We start from the raw sequence: 23,965 nt of genomic DNA on the forward strand, positions 1-23,965 counted from the left end.
TATTTGACACTGAAATGGACTGGGAAGTTTAGGGGATCAAGGTAAGGGGCTGACAACATCCCACAGCCATCTCAGGAACCATCTGACCCCCACTGCCACAGTGCCTCACATTTTACACACAATTCCCACTTCTCATCCTGCACCCTCACTTTCAGCATGTGGCTCTTGGCTAAAGTGGGCCAGTTTGCACTGACTGCTGACCAGTGATGCTGGCCATCGAGGGACCAGTTAACATGAATTTCACAAGCCCACAATTACAAAACAGATATGAGCAAGTACTCTGTTGGCAATTAGAGCTCCAGCTTTATTTTATTTATTCTAGTATAAGAACAGATGTTGCAGTTATTCAAAGGTTTTCACAACCTTAATTGCTGACCTTAATTGTTGTTAATCTTTCCCATGAAGTGGAGACAGACAGACGCCGCCCGTATTTTGTGAAGAAGATAGTGAGCTGCAGGGTATGAATAATAAAAGACAGTATTGTCTGCCTTCTCCCTCCAGTGTGAAATACAAGGGTACTGGGATTGGCCAGCAGCATGGAAGAAAAAGAATGAACGAATGACTCAGCTGTTTTATTTATTTTTTTGAGGGATGCATCTGCTACAGGGTTGAGCCTTGACACTGACATTTCTTCCCCCTCCCCGGGAACGGGTGAAGCTTCCAAGTGCCAGCTAAGGAAGTGCTGCATTTAGCCTTCACGACGCCTGAAACAGCTGATACACAAAGCAGCCCGTCCACCTCATTGAGCATCACTAAAGCTGTAGTATTAAGAAGCAGAGTGTTGCGTTTCATAGGGCAATATTAGGTTTCATAAACAAGCTCTCAGACTGGACAAAAAAGCAGCATTTAATTATGTGCTAGAAACATTGCAAAAGATACATGAGAGCTTCCCAAGTCTTTTCCTCTGCTAGTGGGAAGCTTGCCTGACTTCTTACTCAGGTGTGGAAATTTTATATCCATCTTTTTGCTGCAGAACTTGGAGATTTAAGTTTTCTAACCAAGAAGTACATTCCTCTGACTTTGTTCTGCCAAGTGTACTCGAAGATGTTAACTTGCTGTCCCAGTAATTTGAGACCAGGCAAGGCAGAGGAGGGACACAAGTTCAGAAATGCAACACAGGATGTACTGATGCTGTAACAGGCATGCCCTACAACCTAAGGCAGGAGGCCCAGAAGTCAGGAGAGTGAAGATCAATTTCATGTTTACAGTTGCCTTCAAGTAAATGCCTGGAGTGAACTTGGTGCACAAGATTTAACCCAAAACCAGACTAGAATGGCATCAGCTACCAGCTCTGCTGCAACATACAGGAAATCAAGTCTTTCCCCCACCTCTCACGTCAAAACTCACCTTAACTGCAAACACCTTCAAGGACTCGTGACAAAGAAAAGTTAAGGACTGTTTTGGTTTTAGTTCCTTAAGAGATACTACATTTATTCATTAAAAAAAGTCAAAATAAAGAAGCCAAGCAGGCACCATGTATACTAAATAACCACTCACAGATCACATTTTAAGAGCAGCATTAAAACGTTGTTATAAATTGCACAATGGAAGGAATTCAGTTAAGATTTCTAAAGGAAAACATCAAACTACCAAGCTGTTAATTGCTATACATACCCTGTCATACCTAAAGGGACTTGGACATAGCATGAAAGATGCTAAGTTATGTCAGTTTTTAGAAATGAGTTCAAGGTAAATCCAGGGAACTTAAAAATCAGGAAAAAACTTCTTTTCTGAAAGAACTAGCTAAAACTAGGTAACACAGACATGAATAATCAGTTAGATAGCATGAGCAAGAGTCAGTACACCTTCTGCAGAAGTTATTACTCAAATCTACCCAAGGTTTATTATGACACTGTATAAATGAGACACAATACTCAGTATTAACCCTAGTGACTCTTAAAAGGACCTGAGCTGCTGCACCTTGCAGGAGTGGTTCCCCCCTTAATATTGAGCCAAAGGATAACAGTTAACGGTAGGAAAACATGGAGCTTTTTTCCATACAAGGAGTCTTCAGAATTACCATAGTGGCCATTCTTTTCAACACATCCTTAAGCTCTCTCAAATGTGACAACCAGGGAGGTGACATGAGGTTTGCCAGCAGTATGGTGTGTTCAGTCAGAGCTGGAGCTTCATGCAAAGCACAGCAGAACGATCTCATGATCACAGGCAAATGGGTAGCCAAAAGGGCAACTCTGATTTAATTTTCACAAACTCAAGCCAATGTGCTAGAAAAATAACCCTGCCTGTGTGTACCACTGAAGTAAGTGTCAGGAGTCTGAAGTCTTGTTTGAAGTATCATCTTGGAGGAGAAAGGGAGGGGAGGAAAAGAAAACAGACAATACCTCACAAGGAAATACAGTATTAAGAATCAAGGAACTGCCACAAGCAAAGCAGAATCATGACAAGTCATTAAATCCAGGGCACACCCACTTCTTGAAAACTGTGGGCTGTTATGACATTGAAAGGGTAAAACAGAATTAGAAAGAGTACAGAGAAGAGGAATTCCTAGAGCAGAAACTAACAGTCCTGGATCATTTGGCACAGAAAAGAGACAGCTGAGGGAAAAGAAGGCAGCCATCAAGTCAGTTATAGAGGATATGGAAAAAGTGCCCAGAGAATAAGCATTCCCCCTCAAAAGAAAAATTCAGAAAATCTGAAATCAATAGGAAACATGAAAATCTTTTCCGAGGGGTGACTGGATTAATGAAGGTGTTAAAATAATAATAATATAGGCAAGCACTGGAGACAGCTCGTAAGGGATAGCAATGATAGTAATAGATGTGCACACTCCAGATAACTGCAGCACAGCTCACCATGAAGCAGAAGGGTCTAAAAGCAGAGAAAAACTCCTTGCAGTCTTTCTACCTAAGCAACTGCAATTCAAACCAACATTTTTCTTTTTTAATTAATATTCCTGGCTGAGAACTGTGGGCACTAGACATTAACCTAATGGGGATGGTGGTGAAGGAGAGCTGGAGGAACAGCTACATCACCGTGGTGCCGAAGCACCACCTCAGCACTGCCACACTGCATCCTCCAGAAAACACTGCACCAATCTAACAGATTTGCACCTTTAACTATTTGGCACAGACCTAAAAACTACAGTTGCTAGGCATCCTCCATGTAACATTTACTTTAAACAGCAAGTCCTGCAGGCTGCTGCAGTATGCAGAAGGTAGAATACATGTAGCCCACAAGTTGACAAGCACATGCCTAAATGCTGGCTCTCCGCAACACACAACGTGATCCGCTTCGCCAAAGTGCCTCTCCCACTATTTCCCTGGGAGTCTACTACATCCATGATGCAATATGTTTTAGCACTGAATACAAAGGTGCTGTTTTCATAATGGGCATCTAGGAAGACCCCTCCTTTTCATTTCAGGCCAGGACAAGAGCAAATTGAAATCTAAGGTTTTAAAGTACATGATTTCTGCATGATTAAGGAAACCTGATTAAGTCCTCCCAAAATCACAACTTAAGGCCAACACCATATTGAAAGCTGCTAAGAGACCACAGCTGAAAAAAGCCTTGAACACTTCTTATCAGCTTTTTATTTTGAAAAAAAATGTAGAGCTACTTTCAAAACAGCATGAGAGTCACAACACCAGAAAGATCCTGGCTTTTTCATGTTCTCAAAATAGCATGCTAGAAAGACATCTACAAAAACAGAAATTTTAGGTGCATTTTGCTTTCATCTCGAGCATCAGCTCAAGTCTATCCAACGCAGCGTTTGCGTAAGGCTCCATAAAGCATTCCCTCATCCACAACCCCACTCTGAGCAGTGGCAGAAAACTGTGATCAGATGCAGCCAATCACTTGAAAGCCCTCCAAGACCAGGGGATTTGGATGCTGGAGCATGCTTGTCCCTTCCCCATCGCCCCACACACACTGTACACTGAGAAATTCAGATTCCTCTAACTTGCTTCACTGAAATCCAAGCGGTCTAATAGAAGGTGGCAGCCAGCAGCATCACCAAAAATAAAACCATCAGAGAGAAACTAGTGAAGTGTAAAGTAATGCTTTGTTTCAGGAGGTTAAATGTGCAAGTCATTTTCACTGTATTTCTTGACACAGAAAACTAAGTAGCAGCAGCAACAAATTTCGGGAACCATACTCCCTGCTTCTCCATTCCCAGGAGGCAAACCAAGGGAAAAGCAACTGTGTTCAAAGAGCCCCTCTGCTCCTTGACTGCCCAGATTCACCCTTGCTGCCCTTCTGTGGGGCAGAGTGAAGCTCACTCGCTGTGTCAGGGAGAGCACCGCTCCTCACCTCCTGCTCCCTGCCTTCTAGGAATTTCGCACACCAACACTGGCGGATTAGGAGCTGTAATGCTATTAAACACTGCAATATCAAAATGTGAACTAAAGGACATAAAGTCTGCCTTAAGAGGAAGGGTATTTGGGGGTTTTTTGAGGGTTTTTTTAACCTCTGGAAAAGCATCTAAGGAAAACAGCGAGGAAGCAGTGTCAAAACTGGCAACTCCACAAGCAAAACAGCCAAGTTTACGTGCGCATTGCAGCCTGCCTGCTACTTCAGATTACTGATTGCAGAGCAACAAGTTATTCTCTCCCTAATTGGGTCCCAGTCTAAAATAGTCCTGTTATTTTTAGTACAGTACTTAAGTGTCTGAACTGTGCCCTGTACTGCCAAAGCTGGCAAGCATCCCTGGCCATACCACAAATTCCGATATTAAACAAGAACACACATGCCACATACCCAGGACAACGTTTGTTCTTCTGCCTTGTCTTTAGTGGGCAACTTTAAAGACTTTAAACATTAACAGCCAGCCAAAAATGGCACAGGCTTATATGCTAATTCTGCATTTAAAGCCTTTCTCCCAGCTACTGTGCAACAAGAGAATAAACCCAGCAAAGGAAGACTGAGGGTTGCAATACCACTGATTAGTTAGAGACAGTCAGTTTGCTTTTAGGGCACAGACAGAAGATAAGAATGGGATTATTAAATCTCCATTTTGCTTGGTTTGAGTCCATACAAGTTCTGGGCTACTGGAGGAGAGGATAAATCCAAAATGCATTCTAACTCACCCCTCTTCTGTCCCCTTCCACACCGTACATACACTATTAAATTTAAACTAGTCAAGAAACAAAAGGCCTGTGTTAAATATGTTTACACACACCACAGAAGGAGGATTATGTAAGCTCTGTCTCACAAACAATATGCTTCTTCTGCAGAAGAAATTGATCAAAGCAAGACCTGTGCATGCTCCCAAGTCAGTCTTCCCACCTTCCATCACAGGGGTGACAACCGTCCTGCAGCATGCTAATTCTGAAGTGCAGGGAGCAGAACAAAATCCAAAATATCCATAGGCTGCTTCAACAAAGCCTACCTGTCACCGTGAGCTGACTGTCCCTCACCTTGTGTTTCCACTGTAATCTCGTTTTTGTTAGACCAGGAAGAACAAGTTCCCAGGAGGAATTTACTCTGTCCTTTTACCAAGCACTTTGCAGCAAGGAAGTCAACTCTATGAAAGAGCTTTAAAGACAAAATCCTAACCTGAAAGACGGCTGCCAGCCAACAAAAATTTGTTAGTCTCTATTACCACCAGACCATCTGTTCTTGAAACTGTACGTTCCTTTTCAGAAGGGTTCTTATTTTGTGAACAGCATTAGCATTGTTCACTCTCTCCACTCTGTCAACATCCCCTTATCCAACACGCTTCTAGATCTGGTGGTGACACAAGACTAAGCCTGTAGTTTATCATATCATTATCTAGTCATTTTGGGTTCATCAGTATATTTCAGTACTTTCTATTTTCAATTATTCTAATCTCAGACAGTAGCAGAAGCAACATATATAAAACGTTTCATGGCTTCTGAATTATGGCTGGGCTGACCAGGAGCATAAACTAAATGTTGTTCTCAAACCCAAGTCTGACAAAAAAGCTGAGGCAAAAATTCAGCCTGTTGGCATTTGCCCTTTAACCATTTCAGTATATTCATTCTGGATGAAAGAATTTGCTTTGTATTTGAAGAGAGCCTTCTGCCACTGAGTGTTCATTCTCTCTCATCTCCAGATTTTAGTTAATCCTCAGACCCAAGATATTTAAGTTTTACGGTTGCCCACACAAGACAAAAAGCAAGCAACAGTTAGTCTGTCTGCCTCGTTAGGTAGAGAGGTCAAGCAAAGTCCATCCATCTGCACTCCACTAAAAGAGCAACAGCCTGCAGACAATTATTGCAATATCAAAATAAGTGAAAGTGAAACAAGACACATCAAAAACTCATTCTGCAATTCCACAGCAATAAAATAATAATTAAGGGAAAGGTCAGCTAACTCAACACCTTCTCAAAAAAGCTACAGGTAACAAGACCAAAACAAAAACCAAATCAACCCCCCCCCCCCCCCCAAAAAAAAAAAACAAACACTCAAAAAAAGACCCAAAACAAAAGAAAAAAACACAAAAAAACCCACAAAAAACCAACCAACCAAAAAAAAACCCACTAAAAAACAAAAGAACCACAACAAGAAAAAGCCCCCAACAACAACAAACTCAAACTATTACTAGTGATGATAGGAGGGAGAAGAAAAAATAAAGAGATGAATCAGCTTTCTCTCAAATTAGCTGGTTTTCATGAAACTCAGTAATGAATTGAACAGTTTGGATTTTGTTTTTTTAATGCTTCACATCATTAGCAGTCATTTTTGAAAGTTCATAGTGGATTGAGAAGGTAGCAGAGGCTGGAGAATGGCAAACAGTGATTTCCTACAGAAGTGGGAGGGGAAAGGAGTAGAAAGAAAAACATTAATAATGATACTTGTTGCTTAATTCACACGTTTACCATTAAACCCATTTCTAGGGCCAAAAAGAAAATAAAAGATTAAACTCAACAAAAACTGGTTGTTCATGTATAAGCCAAGTCAAACCAACTCAACATCCTGCTACGTCAGAATAATGTATTTTAGGAACACAGAAGCAGCAGACACTGAATCTGAATCTTGACATTAGTGAAACCACATCAAAAGATTCAAACTGCATTCTTACCAAAAGATAAGAAAACTTTGTCATACTGTTATCAATGCAAACAGTCATTTTATGGCAGATTTGAAAGTGACTGGGCAACTGCACTGACTTGTATCTGCTTGGAACGTCAAAAAAACCTGAAATACTCACAAAATAGCCTGACATACTGAATAACCTTTGCAGAGATCTGCCCTGGTCCCACACTATTCTAACTCTAATGATCTAGATAATGAAGGAGAAAATGACACTCATTAAACTTGGGGAAGCTGCTAACTTTAAGCAGTCAGCTTGCTGGAAGACTTAATTCAAAGCAAGTTTTAGAAACTAGAAAATTCTTTGTTGAGAAAGAGGCAAATACCATACAGGAATGTATAGAGGAACATATGTGAGAATCATGAAGCAACAGTTCTGCTCTACTTGTGGCTGATAAAGCTTCCAGCACAAAGCTGTACCCGATCTTCAGCAAATTTCGGAAAAGATCAACTGGAAAGAATCCAAGCAAAAGCAATAGGAACATCACAGAATTAGAAAAACATGACATCTGGGAGGAAAAAAGAAAAAACAGAATTAACTGGAGCTCAGCCAAAAGAAGCAAAAGTAAGGGTCATGATGAAATCTTTCAAATCTATGAAAGCGTGCTGCAAAGAAAAGAGGGAATACTATGTTCTCCATGCCCACAACTTTGAGAAGAAACAGAAAGGTTTAAAAAGCAAAGATTTAGGAAAACATTACTGTACTGGGTGGAGTGAGGGCATAGGGAAAAGATAAAAGAGAAGCACTAAGTCAAAACTGATAAAGGGGCAAAAAAAACCCAGAGAGTCGACAGCCAAGATCTGTGAGGAATAAGCAGTTTTCCCAACCGCTGCCACCAAGCTGCCGTCAGAAACACACCTACAACTCCAGCTTTTCCTTGACTAGTTGACCTGTGTAAAGTCTCCTCTCCAGATCCAGCACTGTGCTACAAGAAAAATAAGCTTAACAGAATCATTGTCTCCTCTCTTTCTTCAAAGCACAGTACCCAAAATGAGAATACCAACAAGCTGCATACCCACTGTAACCTTCAGGGCTCAAATGACCCAAAAAAAAAAGAAAAAAAAGAAAATCCCAACCAAGTTAAAACCTTAGGTGTTAAAGTATCTTTTAAAGTCTAACACAGGCACTTGCCTCTGTTGATACACGGATCCAGCTATGTCCTAACACTACAAACAAACCAGAACCTGACAGGAGAGAGGCACGTGGGCCATACCCTCAAGCCCTACAAATTTTACTGTTCAGTCTTATTCTGGAGGACAAATAGCAGAAACACCACTTTGACTGTAATGTCTATGTGCATTTTTTAATGCTTAGCCTCAATCTACAAGCTGTGGATCAAAATCTTATGGTTCCACTGCCCATCAGGTTTTTGAAGAATACATGGAACAGAGAAATTTCTTCTTGCAGAAGAGGGTGGAAGATAATAATCTATACATGGCTACCCCAGGACAGCTAACTCAGTCAGTACTGAAAGATGCAATCCTATCACTCTGCAGCTTGGCACTAACACTTACTCAGTAGCAAGCATATCTGGAAGTTTGGGGGTGGCAAGGGTAACCAACAAAACCTCAATCCCTTCAATTTTTTTTTTTTTTTAGCTCATGGACTGTGAGCACCAGTGTATTCCAAACTGCATTTGTTCTCACAATGCAAAACCTCTGGGAATATCTACAGGAAATGAACTCTGATTAGACATAACTGCAAGCACTATCATCTTATTCAGCCAATTTTCTCTCTCCAGCCCCTCTCCACATACACCACTTCGACCTCCACCATTTGCATCAATGGAAGTAGCTGGGGATAGGCATTTCACAAATCTCCCAAATCCAGCACTCCTGGGTACAAGACCGATTTCAGCCTTTAACCATGCAACTGGAAGATATTTAAGCATGCCACAGAGGCTTAAGGGAGGCTTTGAAATTGCATTTGCTTTATACTGTGCATGTCAAAAAGACAGTCATTTGTCATCTTTTCTTGAGTATCCCTGAGTAAGATGCTGATGCAGAGATAAATATTCATAAGGCTAGCTCATGCAGTTTTCCTCAAATCTGACTAGATCCAACTCCCTCTCGTTTTAAGAAGAAGGAATTATATGTAAATATCACAGCAAAGGAAGATGTAGGAGTTAAGATCAGGTTTCTGTGCATGGGAGGGACCCACTGTGGATTTACAGGATTAGTGGCAGTGCCCATCCCTCTTCATCAGGAATGACCCTCTGCTCTCCACTTTGCACATTTACAACTGCAGATACTGGGATCTTGGAGCATGAGGCTGACAGTCCACAAAGGCAAAGCACAAGTCACTCCTAAAGAGTGACAGGGCTGGAAAATAGAAGAAGGAAAAATAAAATTATTTTAAAAAATAAAATCAATCGGTGTAAACACTTTAAGTCAAGAAAGGTAAGCACACACTGCCATTTCATGGAGTTCCACTGTGCCACTGTCTGCATTCAGCAGAAGCACTTTTGCTCAGGTGCCTCACCATGTGGTTATCCCTGGAATCCCTGGCTGTCCAAACGGCCACCAGGCCACAAGACACCCAGCACATAAACATCCACTCAAAAGTAACACTTGTGGTTTAGACCAGGACAGAAGCCAGGCCAAGTTTTAGACATGACTTAGCTACCTGTATCACAAGCAGGATGTTTACTATGCACTGTGGTATAAATACTCCTTTCTCTCCCCATTTTTTTCCTAACACTTCCTCCACCTTTGGAGAAGCCATCATCTCTGAGAGAATTTAACTTCCACGAGCTGGGACGTGGGAGCAAACACAGAGTGATACAACCATCACACAGGCAAAACACATCCACCAAAACCTGCAGGCTTCTCTCATACAGATGCCTCACAGCAGCTCCAAGAAAGTGTTAGCATTACTCCAAAAAGACAATCATATCAGTAATCTTTTTCAGAGCCATGATTTAGCCATGCTGTGAGTTAAGACATTCCCCCACCCATCACATCATCTTCACCAGAGGAGGGTGGGGGTGCAGCCTACTTTGCCTTTTCTCCATATCACACTAGAAAGACACATATGACTGTGGAAGTCAATTTGATTCCTTCTCCTCTCACACTGCTAAGAAGTGGATGCACTATGAGAAGGGAAACTCCAAAAGATCAAGAGGATGAAAAAGTTGAGTTGTATCAATACTGCCCTTCTTTGTGCCTCCTCTTCTAGGTTCTCAGCATGGCTCCCAAACTCTCTCCTTTAAGGCAGCTTTCCCTCTCCCCTCCCAATGCTACAAAACACACATATGAGCAGAGAGGTCACTTAGAAACTGTTAATCAAATGCTGAAAACCAGACTGAAATGGTTTCTAATATTTCTTTTTTGGTATGTATCACAATAAAAAAAAGATCCAACCATTTTTAGTTGGCCTTCATTTATATTCTTAGATAAATTTTACATCTCTAGTCTGTATTCAGCTTTTCCTCCCTAATAATGAGATGGCTCGATTCTTTCTTACAGGATGCAAAAGGGCAGGAGATCTTGTGGTGTTTCCCAGTGGAAGATGACATGATAATTCAAAGCTTTATAGGTTAGGTCAGTGTTAGGATACAGCTACTTCAGGATAAAGCTACTCTGCTTTAGTTTTTACAAATGCTGTTACTTCTTCATTGACCAGGCAAATCTTTAGGAAGATTACTGCCATGCTACAAAATCATCTCCATTGATAAAATAAAACATTCACGATCCAGGCTGCACTTAAAGCAACAAGGTTGTAAAGAGACTCATCTAATAAAAGTGGCAGAAAGTCATAAAAATTAATTTAAGCTACCCAGAATATTTGGTTAATTTTAAACTGCTAATGGATTTCAGAGACAGCACCTTGGGTGAAAATCACTTTTATTAAAACCTTGCAGTCCCTTGGTTTTCTAGGGACCTCACTTGAGGCTAAGGTATCAGGTATCCTGAGTTACCCCGTTACAGCACTACTTTTAAAAGGATCCCAGAAGACTATACAAAGACTTAACCCGAAGCTCCCTGCTCCAAGCCTCTCAGCTCCACACACAGCCACAGCCCTGCAAAGCTTCCACACTACCACCAAGCCCAGCAGCCCCCAGCCCCATTCAGAACTTCAACACAAACCAGCCCTGCATACACCACGTTGCTGAAACGCTTCATCCTAACGTCCCAGGGATTCCAAAGAAGTGTTGGATGTAGCATGCATTGAACTGCAGAGGAGATACACCTCTCTCAGAAACCAAAAAAGGGCTATACATATATGTGTTCCACCTCAGAAACCTCCAGGCTTTCAAAATGGTAAGTCAGAATTTAAAGAGTTCTTGAGCTCCTCACACAATACACACACTTCCTTGCTTGGTTTCACAGTTACAGCTGCAGAAGTAGAGGATATTGGCAGGAAGAGGTGACTAAGACCAGGTACTGGAAGATCATTGCCCACACAACGCAACAATTTATGGCTCTAACACAGGTTTAGGCAAAAATTCACTCTGACCACACCGCTTGATCTGTAGTCAAACACTGACTTTAGACAAGCCGCAGTTGCACACAGGAAGAAAGCTTCAGTCCCCACACACTTTAAAAAAAAATAAATAAAACAATTAATTTTAAAAAGTACTCATCCCATGAATGCTTCTCTGGCTGGATGAGTCTTCTCTGAACCACTGCCAAAGTCAGTACAGATGTGACATGGCTGAAGGAAAGCATACAAGTTGGCCAGATATCCTGAGAAGAGGAACAAACTTGCTATTTGTATGCAACCACATTAGTGTGCCCATGAAATTACTGCTCGTTCATTACTTCCTTCACCTCAACAGCCCCAAAATCTAACACAGCTACGCAAAGCAACTGAAGCATTATGAGTAGCATTTGTTATAAAACCTGAAGTTCATTCAGCAGCTGATAGAGAATGCTCAAAGTAAAACACAGGGCATGGGGAGAACATTTAATACACATTTTGTCATTCTCCAAATGACCTTGCAAGAGACAGAAGCTGTTTCTAGATGAGGCAAGCCCCTGTAATAAAGGCTGAGAAAAGATCCCTTCCTCCATCCATCTAAGAGTCCACAATATAATGGAATTGGTATCCAGCCAGAAAGACTAAGCTAATCAAAACTCAATCATTTTTGTGCTAAAATTATGGAAAACACTACTCAGAAATGTTTCTGAAGAGAAACCCCAGCCACTGCTGTGCAATCCTGAACCCAAGAACCTGAACTCCAGGCCTTCCTAAACTCTGGTAAAATGAAGAAAATCCATGACATGTCACCTTGCTCCCAAAATCATTCCACATTTACCACAGACAAGAATAATAATTACTGAAGAACTTATTTTGGTTTTCAGTCTGCAGCGTTGTTGGTTGGTTGGTTTTTTTTCAGGCTAAAGCAGGCCAGCCTTAGCAGGGATGAGAAATTGCAGCTCTAAGGCAGCCCCTCAAGAGTCACAGGAGTTCACGGGCAAGATCTGCCCCACAGCCATCAAGACCACTTCCTATCAGACTCCAGAGCACTCACCTCAAATGCCTTTATTTGACTTTGGCTACAGAAATCCTTCTTGATCAGAGCAGAACGGCTAAACCAGCTCACAGGCAGTTCTAGGATTCTGAGACTGGGAACAGATGAGACATTCCAGGAAAAAAAAACATTTCAGCTGGTAACTGGTCTGAAACAAGTATGTTTTACCACTACGTTTCAGAGCAAGTCAACCAAATCTCTGGTGTTTGAACAGCTATTATGCTTGCTATTTCTCGTAATATGAATAATGATGGATTTATTACCAGTTACTTCCTCAGTTGCTCTGTTTTATGATGATCATATAATAAGATACAGCTACACATACCTTACATAATCTTCTGAAACTGTGAAGGTGATATTTTTATCTTCTTTAAATGTACAACAGCAATAGTAACATTTTTGTTACGGCTGAGTTGCTCAATAAAAAACCCCACCTAGCACTGACATATTTCATATTCATTTTAAGAAAACAGCCCAGCAACACAGGTCCATTTTATCAAAAAAATAAGTTAAATTAAGGTGAACATCGCTTTCATCCACATTCCAGGGCAGCAAAGAGATCAAACACAAGGTTAACCCCCACACATTGCAGAAAACTCCCTTCAACAGGTAAAGCTTGCAAACACAAGCAGGCTCTGGAAACCCTCTACAAAGCCAGGTCTAGTCTTTAGCTTGCTTGCTTGTGTAGCACCATAAGATCTGTTGAAATGTACAAAGAAAAAAAAAAAAAATTTGCTGGGTTGCCAAGCTGGCCCAGCAGTTTGCTGCCACTGAAAAGAGATGAGACCTATTCTTCTCTTTCTTGTTCCTCTTCCTTTCCCTGGAAGGGCACCTCACCTCAGCTGCCCCACCACATGCTTCCAAGAACTGATCCTATCCTTTAACCCAGAAGAAAACCAACCTCAGGAAAAACAAGTACACAGTATAGCTTTTCTACCTGGTTAGAGTGTCAGCCATGCACACACGTAGCAAACCACCAAGCTGGCCCAAGGTAAGACACCCAAACACTCCAACAAAAACATCATCATCTTTTGGTAACAGTGAGCTCTTAACATGGCCCACATCCCTTGAGAAATGAAGATCTGCCTCTCTTCTAGGGGAGAAGTTTCTTCACCTCTTCAAATTGTAGACACACACAAAAAATCAGTATTTCAACACTCAAAGAGGTAAAAGTGATCTGCCTCTCTGACAGCTGCAGGTGTGCTGTCTCCCTGAAACTCTACCACAGTTGAGCACTGTCAAATTGAGCTGGAAGGCAACTTCACATCACCCATAGATATGTCACCTTAGCTCACATGAACTTAAATGAGACCCCTGGGGAATAAATCTTGTTAAGGAAGAGCTGGACTGTTGGACATGAGGGACCCAAGAAGTTCTCAGAGATGAACACATGCAAAACAAAGTCAGGCTGTTACAGCACAGAACTCTTTCACTGAATTTTTTAAAATAATCCATTTTCCAAACACCTGTGAGAACTACTTCTGCTCCTGGGAAGAAGAGTTGAACCATTAACAAGTAAATGAAGACAAATTACACATATACCAAAATTAGTTAAGGTTAAGATTAGCAAGACATCTTGCAATGCCATTCTTCTACTGAAGGCTGGTATCAATACTGTTTTTCAAAGACCACTGAGGAGGAAAGTTTTCCAACAACTCAACCAGGTGTTACAACTGTTACCACACACTTAAACTGCAGCAGCTGCAGCAGCCTTTGCAATGCTCCTCTGACTTCCCGTGTGTTAACAGTGTAATCCACCTCTGCTAGCAAGGAGCTCCACAGAGATTTTTCCTGACCTTTTTTAGCATCAGCTCTAGAACAAAAAAATGCATGCCGAATGTGAAATAAGTCAGAGTACACATTAGAGATGTCAGCAACTTGAACAGCATTTGCTCTCCACTCCTACAGCTCATCTCAGTCTCACTGCTCAGTTCTCCTGAAGCCTTTTGGAAAGTTAACCCAATGCCTCTTGGAAACCCTTTCAACTGCTAAATGTGATGACTATGTGTAATGTTATAATAGCCTACCAGTAAAGTGCATCAAAAGAATCAGTTCATGAAAGTCAGTATAGACTGTGACATTCCAGTCTAGTCATTTCTAGAGCATCGTAAAGGGCTATTTTGATTGCTTTCCCCTCACAGGGTTGTCCTGGTTTCAACTGAGGTGCAATTATTTTCTTTCTAGAAGCTGGTACAGCACTGTGTTTTGGATTTAGGATGAGAATAATACTGATAACACACTGATGTTGTAGTCATTGCTGTGCAGTGCTCGCACCAAGTCAACAGCTCTTCAGCTTCTCACCCCACCAATGAGGAGGCTTGGGGTGAACAACAGGCTGGGAAGGGATACAGCCGGGACAGCTGACCCAAACTGGCCAAAGGAATATTCCATACTATATGGCATCATGCTGAACAAAAAAACTGGGGAGAGTTGGCTGGGAGGCAGTGGCCTGTTGCTTGGAGACTGGGTGGGCATCAATCAGCAGGTGCTGAGCGATTACATTGTTCACCACTTGCTTGTATACTCTTTTTTAGTTATTATTTTACCTTCCTTTTCTGTTCTACTACACTGTCTTTATCTCAAGCCACTAGTTTTGCCTTCTTTCCAATTCTCCTCACTGTCCCAGTGATGTGGAGGAAAGTGAGTGAACAACTGTGCAGCATTTAGCTGCCTGGCAGGTTAAACCACAAGGGCCTTCATTATAATCATCATTTAAAAACTAAAACTAGGTGCCCAACAGCCAGGGAGGGAAAAAAAGCAAACCAACAAACAACAACAAACCAACCAACAGACCAGGGGGGAAAAAAAGCCTCCACCACAAAACCCACCCCCTTTTGGCCTCAACTTTTCGGACTTCAGAATTCCTGGAATGACAAACAAAATAATACAACAAATAACAGAACAAAACAAAAGATGACAATGTTACAGCTGGTGAGCTTTTTCATAAAGTGTTAAAAATGCATGCGTTCTGCATGTAGATTATGGCAAATCTGCCTCTAGCATAAGATGCAGAGGCAAGAAGCATTTTGTCCTCACAATCATGCTGCACAGATACACTTCTCTTGGATATTGTTTACTACATCTCTTGCTGTGACCATGTACAGTAACTGGAACATCACAGTTAGAGATGGACAGGATAAACAAAAGCAACCTGAGCCATCAAGAAAGCATCTGCCAGCACTTGAGCCACTGTTCTGCACAATATCAATGCTTGAATTCTGACATAATCCCCTGACATCTCGGGTGATGTCAGCAGGAGTAGCTATTAGAATGAAGAATGATCCCCCACAAGACATTAATTCAGAAAGAATCGATAGCCTTGCAATACATATTTCTCCCTTAACATTCTCCTAAATGGACTTTAATACATTCGAGCCAGAAGGGGAAGCAGGCCTTTTAAGAAAGCTTGTGATATTTCTGTCTTGTGCCTTCTGAATTTTTAGCTTTTCCAACTCCTTGAAGTTTAATTCCACACTTGTGCTTTGATATAATAAAAGCTCCTCATTCCTTTCCAAGGATGCTCAGAGCTTTAACAGTACACTAAGCAAGACCAACCTACAGATTTTACCTTCCCCCAGTCCTTCTCACCCCCTCTCTCAATTCCCATTTAAGGAGAGAGAACATTCTCCTATCTGAATCCATACCTAGTAGTTTGACAGAGATGAACATCACGGAAAAGAAGAAAAGAAGAAAGCAGGGAGGAAAAAAATAAAATCACCACCCCATTTTTATTTCAGACTTGAAAACTCCTGCTCTAATCCTTTCTAATATACAACTTTCTTGTCCTACTATCCTCCATTAGAATCAGTATCTGGGAAAATTTTTCTAGCAGTTTTTTCTCTAGTAAAGGATTCAAATCCTTGCTGCCAGTTAGTTTTGATACCTACAAATATATGAAGCATGCACACAGAGCCCAGTTGCAACTCCCCGACCAAAACTACATTTAAGTGTCAAATCAGAATCACAGAACCACAGATCATTCACTAACAGCAACATCAGCAGTGAAAGATCTGAGTGACATTTTACGGATTCCCTTCCTCATAGTTTCAAAATTTAAATTAACACCTGAAGATGACCTAGAAATAAAGTCAAGCAAAGTAAAAAAAGTAACTCATGAAAACTTAGTTCATGCTACAAACTAACAACGTAAGTTTGGACAGAGCTATAGCCACTCAATCAAGTCATCAATAAGGCAGAATTTGGACGCTGAGCACTGAAAGAAGTTTCTAAGTGTTCATCATATGCTAATCTCTACCACGAAAAGAGTCTACAGACTTACAGATTCTCCCTGCTTATTGATTTTCTCACCAGGGATGCATAATGGAAGAATGATACTGGTCTCGTGGAGTATTATCCACCCTTTCTTAGCTGCCTTCAGCAACCATAGGCTCAGCTTGAATGCGGACGCTCAGTTTCTCAGATTTCTCTGCTGACACAAAATTCTGCAGCAAGAGCATCAAGGGAGTGCAAGGACCACACTGATGTTTACTGTGTGAACAAATGTAGAAATCCCCACTCCTGCTCAGCAGGAGAGCTCCTTCCTACTGGGCTATAGGCTTATTCCAACAGGATGGTATGGTATTTCCTCTATGGTTTGTCTGCCAGGAAAGTAATTTCCTATTTTTGTCCTGTTGTGAGCTAGTAGAAGCTGGCATTGATGGAGGCTGGGAAGAATGAGAGGTTGATTTGCTTGTGGTTTAACCAAACATATGTTTACAATTACCCCATTCATCATGCCCTGTCTGTGCAAAACTGTCTTTTTTGGAACATCCCCATGGTCCTTGGGTTTGGCCTCCAAAAAAGCTAAAACAGACTCACTAAGAAATGCATTGTTTGAATATTACAGCTAGAGCAACAAAACCGTCCAATGGTTAATATTGCAACCATTAATGCAATTGTTGAGCACTAAGATAAACATAGCTGCTCAACTTGTTGCTGTTGGCCTAAGGATGACAGCTCAACAGCAGGAGGGTAAGATAATGGGAAAACCTCTTGCAGTCTTCCCCTGGAGTCCAGCAAAAGAATACAACAGAAATAGGGCACCGTATTTCTTTCCCAAATATTCTACAGCATCTGCGCACAAGAAGAGAATGCAGAGATGGTAGTGGTGCTCCCAGTAAGTTTGTCTGGGGCACTCACCACCTCCACATCCAAGGACTGTGACTATCCCCATCGTCCCAAAGCTTTTTCATAAATACACTGCACAGTATAATTAAGACTTGCAACCCCACTCACCCTCTCCCCAGTTATTACTTAAGGGAAGAATAAACAGTCTGTTCCATCATCACGTGGTAAAGGGGGAGTTTCTCACTGCTGATCCTTTCTCCAACAGGTCAAACTATTCCAGCAAATATGCCTTATCCCATCATACCTGAAACAGCATAAACTCAAAGACAGCAGTCTTGAAAGCTGCAAAGATTTCCAGGAAAGACACATTTCACCTCTCTCAGTGTCAATCAGGTAGACTTTCATGCCATGCAGCTAGATTATTCTAGATCTAGTTTGGCAATCTGCAAGCTTGATATAACCTGTAATTTTACTTCATATCATATGTCAGAGAACTACACATTTTCCTCAACCATTTTACTCTCTCCAAAGTTATCATTTGATACCCAGGGATATAACAACTTACCAAAGATTTCTGAAAGGATTCAGGAAGGTCCCTCACACTAATTTACAGCAGTACTTACATGTTGTATAATCCATGATACTGAAGAAGGTGTCCTACTCTGCTAAAAAGATCATCCACTTTAAAACAACTGATCTTCATGACAGACAGCTTTTGCTGCACCCATTCAGGAGTGGTAATCTGCATTCCCCATGGGTTAACTAACTGGGATGCAATTAGCAGATTTCATTAAAAGCTCTCTTGACTTGTAAACGAGCATTAGTGTTGGGCTTCAAAGAACACATCCTTAATTCATCCTGACTATATCTTTTGTTCAATCTACACCTGAGTCTCTGGTCAATGCCACTACAGGTTGCTTGCCTGTAAAAACCCAAGCAGCAGCCATAAAGCTGTTGCCACCTTCTAACAGAAGGTGACTCACCCAGCGCTCAAAATCTCCTACTTTTGTGAGTGACTCCTCACCATCAATCAGAAATCTCTGGTCTTTTCTGTTACAGAGACCAGGAAAAACAGAACTGTTCACAAGGGCACTACTCTAAAGCAGGGGATGAACTTGCAATGCCTTGAGTCCTGAGACCCATGTCCATCTGCTCTGCATGAACTGGTCCATCTACGACTTATGAAGGACCCTAGGAAGGCAAGGAGGGAAAGAAGTTTTCAGTCGATGGATGCATATTAGTGTGAATGTGAACATCTCTTTTTTAAAGAGTTTCAGGATACCTTGGCACTGATTCAGTGCTCCTATGTACATCTGAAGTCCAAAAGCTGCTAGAAACCATAAACACCACCATTTTCAGATGAATGTACCTGTACGAAAAATGTAGTGTCTGTCTCTCTACACCAGGTACCTGCTGACAAGATGGTATCCAGGGAAATAAAGCATGTAAGAAAAGGGAATGTCAAATACATCCAACCAAATCTTATAAAGTCAGGCTATTTCGGTTGTTTCATCACTGAAGACATTAAGAGACTGTTTGTAGACAGGATGCCTCATACTGATCAACAGTTTTCTTTAATGATGCACCCATAGTGGAATCTGGCTTTCTAGGACAGTACTCTCCAAATCCACAATGAGACAGAGGAGCCATATTGAGCTAAAGGGAGAACTGCTGTCCAATTCAACAGATGGCATGAGAATAGGAAAGACCTGGCACGGCACTAGCTCAGAAGTGCACAGTTCAACATGTATAAAGAAAGAGAAGTCAGTGAGGTGACATCTGTTTACTTCATAACATTATGTTTCAAAACAACCACTGGTTTGGGAGAAAAAGGGAATCAAGACTACTTTGCCACATCCAAGTTTAGACTGCAACATGCTCTCCTGACCAGCAGGCAGTGCAAGGACAGCAGACCTGTAAATAAAGCTCAATGACAATAAAGGGTTCCTTGGTAACCTCGTTCCTTGTAATTCCTAAAAAAGATTGTGGGGTTTCAACTTTTTGGTAAAGGATCTCCATTCCTAGATTTCCCTGGGTGAACAGTTGCAACTGGTGTATTTTGGACATGGCCAGGAGCAGGTCCAGTTTCCAAGAAAAACAATCCCAACTTCTTAGCCTGCTTTCCTACAGAAGGAGGCTTATGCAATCACACTGTAGCCAAGCCAGCTGGCAAGCTGCATGCAAGCCTGACAGAGGCAGAGGTCTCAGGAGTTATCTTCCTTGTTTGTGAAAACACTGGGCCAGGTGGGCACACTTAAGAAACACTGCACTATGAACTGGCATCAACGTTCTCATAGCTGAGATAAATCCAAAGAAAAGCAGGCTTCCTTAGTCTTAGTTTGGACAAAAATGTTGGCTTAAAGCGAAGAAAAGCTTTTCCCCTGACCCCATTAATAAAGTTCACTCAGAGGTTTAGAATAAAAAGGCCAGCAGAAAATAGTAGTGGGTTTCACCACAGTGTTTTCTGCAACCAGTGGAATTTTTAACTGAGCAAATACTTAAATGCATCCTAAAAATGCATACCACTGGACATCAAAAGGTGCCCCTCCAGCTACTCCCCCACCCCCCATTTCAGTGGTCTGAAGAAGCACCTGAGTGCATTTCACACACAAACATACACACACACTTCCCAAGACAGATCTGAGCTGGTCTAAGCAGAAGTTATACCTAGAAATCTGGCCTCATATAGCACGGTCACCTCCCTAACCACACGTAGAGAGGCACAGCAAAAGGGAGCAACAGCAGGTTCCCACCCAGAGTGACACTACCCGGGAGCCCCTCAGTTTGCCTGCTGCCACTGCTACGCACGCCCAGGGAAGCTGACAGTGCCTCATAGTCTAGAGGGACATCTGCTAGTTTGGGGCTGTCAGAAAACAAATTCCCAGCGCAACACTCTGGTGCTGCTGGCAGAAGCAGTGCATGACCCAGCTATGCCTCTCCTCTGCCAGCTGGGAACTCCCTGCCTTGGAAGGATACCTTTGCCAGAAAGATCCAGATACTTTTTGCCCATTTACATCCCAAGCACAGATGAGAACATGACCAAAGATTTCTAAAAAATCTTTGTGACAATTCTTGCTGGAGTCATTTAAGCTCTCGCAAGACAGAGGGCTGCAAACACTTGTTTTATTCACAGAGTGCACATTATACACTTCAGCAGAACTGAGATGCAGAGATCCACTTTGCATTTAGGCAATACTTTTGGACTACGTAGTAAAAAACACAGGAATGAGCTACTGAAATCCAGGTGTGGCTGTATGTGAGGATAAAAGCCAACTCACACAGTGTTAGGAGAGGGGATAGTTTGATTAACAAAACAAAGGAAAACCATGGAAGCACCACAAGATCTTTAATATGTAGCCAGGGCAAACAAGACCTACTTTAAAAACAAATAACCTCCAAGTGAAGAAAATAGATCAGACTATAACATGGTAAAATGATCACCGGAGGCAAGCGTCAGGGTCTGCTGCTCTATCCGTTTACTGTTCGCAGTAAGGCTACCAAAGAGCACTCTTCAGGCTCTGCTGTTTGCTCTACACTGTGCAGGATTCTAACAAGAGTCCGGTGTTGGAGAAAGAAAACCCAAGCAGCTCTGATATTAACATATACCCGTACAAAGGTAGCCAGAGGAATATGGCTCTGGAGTAGCTCTCCTTCTTATGCTGCACTGAGAGGTTAAGCCCTGCAGGAAGACTAACAGCATGGGAAGAGCATCCTGCTTACCTCCTGCACCCTGCCTCAGCCCCAAAACAATCGTCAAGCACAGTCAGAGCTCTCATTTAAAGTTTCAAGCGTATTTCCCCTTTTCCAAGCAGGTGTTCTAATCTCCATGTGTTTGTGGTGGTTTTTTTTAACCTGTCCTCATAACTCACTCCCTTTAATCCCAGGATTAGCCTTGTTGCCCTTCTCTGTACCTTTTCTAGAGCTGTAAGTACAACTACTAGCCTCAAAACACAGGAATAGATGGAGCTGGAGTATTAATGCATCCTTGCTACGCATCCCGCAACATCTCCGTTAAAACACATAAGCACCTTTACAAGGCAAAACAATTTCAGCTGTCCCTTAGAAGCACAACTTACGGTGGCAGATGCTCACATCCCTTCTATCCTGCCCTCTCTTGCTTCACCCCAAACCCAAATTCATTCTGCCTTAGTGAAGGGAAAAGCAAACCACCTTCTTTGGGTCTGTTTTAGAAAACCTGATCAATGCTGCTTTGACATACCAGCAACACATGTTCCCATTTCAACAAATGGGAGCATTTCAGGCAGACCACCACTTCAGATGGAGTGGGGCTCCCGGCTGCTGAATCAGCACTTTCCATCCTGCTGGCAATACAGAGTTATGTGACGCTTCAAAGGAAAGCGGGGAAAAGGGGGAAACGGGTGGGAGGGGGCGCTGGCACTGAAGCAACAGAAGCGGGCAAGAGGATTGTGCAGGAGTTCATCTGCCAAACCAATTAACTGCAAACTGTTCTTATAAAGATGCCACGGTTTCAGCCCCGGTTTGCAGTACCACAGTTATACAATGAGAGCCATGCGTGCGCGGCTCTCCCCGGCGGGGAGCTGGGGCAGGAGAAGCCCCGCACTTCCCCCAGGGAGGGTCTCCCGGGCTATCCACAGGCTCTCGGCACGGCGGGGGCGCGGCAGGGCCGCTCTTCGCGGGCACACGGCCGCCCGGCTGCCGCCGCACATCCCCGCCGCGGATGAGCAGAAAGGTGGCAGCACTCCGGGGTGGCATTTCTGCGAACTACCCATCCGCCAGCTCTCCCGCAACGATGAACGCAGCGCGGGGAACACCGGGGAGTTTGGGCGGCAGCAGCACCACCAGCAGCTGGCGGGGCAGGTCTTCGCTCTCCTCCAGCGCGGGGCGACGGGAAAGCCCGGCACCGCCGGGGCGAGGCGCGCAGCAGGCGAGCAAACAAAACGCGGCAAGGAAGCCCCGAGACGGGGAAAAGGGCCGATCCCCGGAGCCCCGCGGCCGCGGGCCGAACGCCGTCCGACCCCGGGGGCTCCGCGCCGGGCGGCGGGCGGTGCGCGGGGGGCGCTCCCCGCGGGCACTGGGGGGGGCTCGCCGGCGGCCCCAGGAAAAGGAAGTTTGCTCTCCTCCTCCTCCTCCCACCGGCCTCCGCCACCGAGGAGCCGGCGAGCCCTCACCCACCCCGGCCCGGCCTCCCGCCGCTGCCTCCCCAGAGGCAGCAGCAGCCGCCGCCCCCCTGCGCACCCCGCGCCGTCCCCCGGCCCCTTACCTGCTGGGCGGGCGGGCGGCCGGCACCGTCCCCGCCGGGCGCCACGCACCCGCCAAGTTTGGGGCGGGCGCAGGGGGTCGGGGGAAGGGTCGTGCGCGGCGGTGGCGGGGACAGGAGCGCGGGCGGGGAGGGGGATCCTCCGGGCGGCGGGGCGGAGTGGGGCGCGGGCGGGGGAGAGCGAGCTCTCGGAGCCACGCGCCTCAAAACCAACAATAACAAAAGAAAAAAATTAAACTGAAAAAAATTAAATTAAAAATCAAATATATATTAAAAAAAAAAAAAGGCAATTAAACAAGTTAAAAAAAAAAAAAAGAAAAAACAGGCAAAACACACCCAACACGAACGGGGACGTTCGCGCCTGTGCAAGGCGTCCCCGGGCTGCGGGACGGATCTGCGGAGAAAACTTCTGCCCGCCTGTCCGCGCTGCTGCCGCCGGCTCCGGTGCTAACGGCGCCCGCCGCGCTCTCCCCTCGCGCCCAGCTGACTCCCGGCGGCCCCGCCCCGCTCCCGCCTCGGCCCCGCCCCGCTCCCGCCCCCGCCGCACGCAGCCGCAGCCCCGGCCCGCGCCTCGCCGAGGGCGGGGGGTGGCCGGCAGTGCAGGCGGCCGCGGGCGCTGCGGGCGCGGTGCGTCTGCCCGCCCTCCCGCGTCCCGGGGCGAGCGGGGCTGGAGGCGGCAGATCTCTGAGCTGTGGCGGGTCTCCTGCCCTCTAACAAAAGTTCACCCGCAGGTAGCACCGGCGCGTGCTTGTCTTGGGAAGGGCTGTTTTTTCTTTAAAATAAAACCAACAGAGCATCTGCACACGCGAGGCATTTGTCCCTGGATTTTTTTCTTTAACCTTATCGGTGCTGTTTTCACATTTTTCCCCGCGAAACTGCGCAGGGAAAGTGCCCTAGCTCCCCTTCCTGCTCTCCAGACAGCACGGAGCAGGCTCCCGGCGTGGGCCAACAGTGGGCTGTTCAGAGCTCCTCCGTACTGCCAAGCGCCCTGCTCTCCCGGGATCCTCAGGCTGCCACTAGCACTCCTACAGACTGCTGCTGCGAACTTGTGTGCATTGGGACCTTTGGTATCTCACCCCGGTAGCTCCGAGCCATCCTATCTGCAAGTACCTTGCGAATAACTCGGACTGTGGACAAGCTCTTTTAAGGGAAGTGAAGCTGCACGCTT

At 44.0% G+C, this 23,965-nt stretch overlaps 1 protein-coding gene across 3 annotated transcripts in view; it reads right to left on the reverse strand.

Annotated features, from left to right (window-relative positions):
* Window positions 1-23,274, reverse strand: part of GRB10 (growth factor receptor bound protein 10) — a 144,760-nt gene extending 121,486 nt beyond the window's left edge. The window contains exon 1 of one of the 3 annotated variants that reach the window (XM_032118689.1): window positions 23,134-23,274. The gene's annotated coding sequence lies outside the window, so the exon portion shown is untranslated. Of the gene's footprint in view, window positions 1-22,800 lie in introns of all 3 variants that reach the window. The other 2 variants (XM_032118681.1, XM_032118710.1) reach the window with 2 other exon arrangements.
* Between the last annotated feature and the right edge of the window lie 691 nt (window positions 23,275-23,965).

Source organism: Corvus moneduloides, chromosome 1, assembly GCF_009650955.1.
Source record: "Corvus moneduloides isolate bCorMon1 chromosome 1, bCorMon1.pri, whole genome shotgun sequence".
Lineage (NCBI taxonomy): Eukaryota > Metazoa > Chordata > Aves > Passeriformes > Corvidae > Corvus > Corvus moneduloides.